Source organism: Dioscorea cayenensis, chromosome 20, assembly GCF_009730915.1.
Source record: "Dioscorea cayenensis subsp. rotundata cultivar TDr96_F1 chromosome 20, TDr96_F1_v2_PseudoChromosome.rev07_lg8_w22 25.fasta, whole genome shotgun sequence".
Lineage (NCBI taxonomy): Eukaryota > Viridiplantae > Streptophyta > Magnoliopsida > Dioscoreales > Dioscoreaceae > Dioscorea > Dioscorea cayenensis.
Window position 1 is genome coordinate 13,139,363 of NC_052490.1, and position 2,302 is coordinate 13,141,664.

Sequence of the window (2,302 nt, forward strand, 5' to 3'; positions counted from 1 at the left end):
TTAAAATTATTAGACATTTCGAAAAGAAAACATACGATTAATGTTTTGATTAAAAAAATTAACGAGACATTCGAGAAAAACCTAGGTTAGGGTTTTTGATACAAAAATTATGAGTCATTCTATAAAAGAAAACATAAAATTATTGTTTCGATTTAAAATAAGAGCCATTATGAAAAGAAAAAATAAGATTAGAATTTTTATTCAAAAATAAGAGTTATTATAAAAATAAAACACAGGCAGAGATTCCAAAAACAAAATATAGTATTAGGTTTTGAATAAAAAGAATGCGAAGTTCTAAAAAGACAACAAAGGATTATGGTTTTGATTCAAAACTGAAAAATAGGACATTCTGAAAAGAAAATGTTGGATTAGGTTTTTGATTAAAAATAGGGACATTCGAAAAAGAAAACATTGGTTTCAAACTTGGTAAATAGAAGATATTATGAAAAAGTAAACAAAGTTCAGTGTTTTGATTAAAAAGATAGGAGACATTCTATATATATGATTAGTGTTTCGATTCAAATATAGTAGGCATTAGAAATTGAAAACTTAGGATTACTGGTTTTTTGATTAAAAATAGGATGCATTACTATAACAAAATGTAGGATTAAAGTTTTGATTGAAAAATAGGAGACATTGCTATAAGAAAAACATAATATTAGGGTTTTGAGTGGTAAATAGGAGGCATTTCTATAGCAAAACATAGAATTAAGGTTTTGATTGAAAATAATAGTTGACTTTATTATAAGACACCATGAGATTAGCGTTTTGATTGAAAAATATGAGACATTTTAAAAAGAAAAAATAGGATTAGGGTATTGATTGAAAAATAACAGAAATAAAAATAATAAAACTTAAGAATAGAGTTTTGATTTAAAACAATAAAAAAAGAAACAATTCGAAAGGAAAATATAGGATTATGATTTTATTCAAAAATATGAGACATTCCGAACAGAAAACATAGAATCGCTGTTTTCATGAAAAATTGGTGGCGTTGTGAAAAGAAAATATAGGATTAGGGTTTTGAATCAAATATATTAGTCATACTGAAAAGAAAACATGGCATTAGAGTTTTGATTGAAAGATAAGAGACATTACTATAAGAAAACATAGGATTGTTGTTGTGATTCAAAAATAGTAAACATCCCAAAAGAAAACATAGGATTGGGGTTTTGATTCAAAAATAGTGGTCATTATAAAAAAAAAGATATTATTATGGTTTTGATTGAAAAATAGGAGACAATATTATAAGAAAACATAGGATTACGGTATTGATTAAAAAATAGTAGATAATCTGAAAAGAAAAAATAGGATTAGGGTTTTGATTGAAGAATAGGAGGCATTCTGAAATGAAAACATAGGATTAGTGTTTTGATTTAAAAATATGAAACATTCCAAAAAGAAAACATAGGATTAGAGTTCTGATTAAAAATTAACAAACATTGCCAAAACAAAAGATAAGATTTTAGTTTTGATTAAAAAATGAGATATTCCAAAAAGAAAAATGAATGATTAGGGTTTTGAATCAAAACTCAAAAATTGGACAAATTCTGAAAACAAAATATAGGATTAGGGTTTTGATTAAAAAATACTAGACATTCCAAAAAGAAAAGAAAGGATTAGGTTTTAGATTGAAAAATAGCAGACATTCTGAAAAGAAAACATAGGTTATGGTTTTCATTCAAAACTGGGAAATAGGAGACATTAAGAATATAACACATAGGATTCCGGTTTTGATTGAAAGATAGGACACATTCAGAAAAAAAACATAAGACGAGTTTTTCGATTGTTAGATAGTAGACATTCCGACAAGAAAAAATAAGATTGGAGTTTTGATTTAAAAATATGAGATATTTCTATAACAAAACATAGTATTAGAATTTTGAATAAGAAATAGGAGACATAAGTATAAGAAAACATAGGCTTATTATTTTGATCCCAAATCCACTAGACATTTTGAAAGAAAACATAGGATCTGGTTTTGATTGAAAACTATGAGACATTTAAAAAAATAACATAGGATTAGGGTCTTGATTAAAAAATGGCAGACATTCTCATAAGAAAACATAGGATCATGGTTTTGATTAAGAACAACAAAATAGGGGACATTTCCTAAAGAAAACATTGTATTAGGGTTTTCATTAAAAAATAACATACATTCCCAATAGCAACATAAGATTATTGTTTTGTTTTATTTTTTATTTTTGAATCAAAACCCTGATTCTATGTTTTTACTTTTCAGAATACCTCCTATTTTTGACTTAAAACCCTAATCTGATGTTTACTTTTGGGAATATCTACT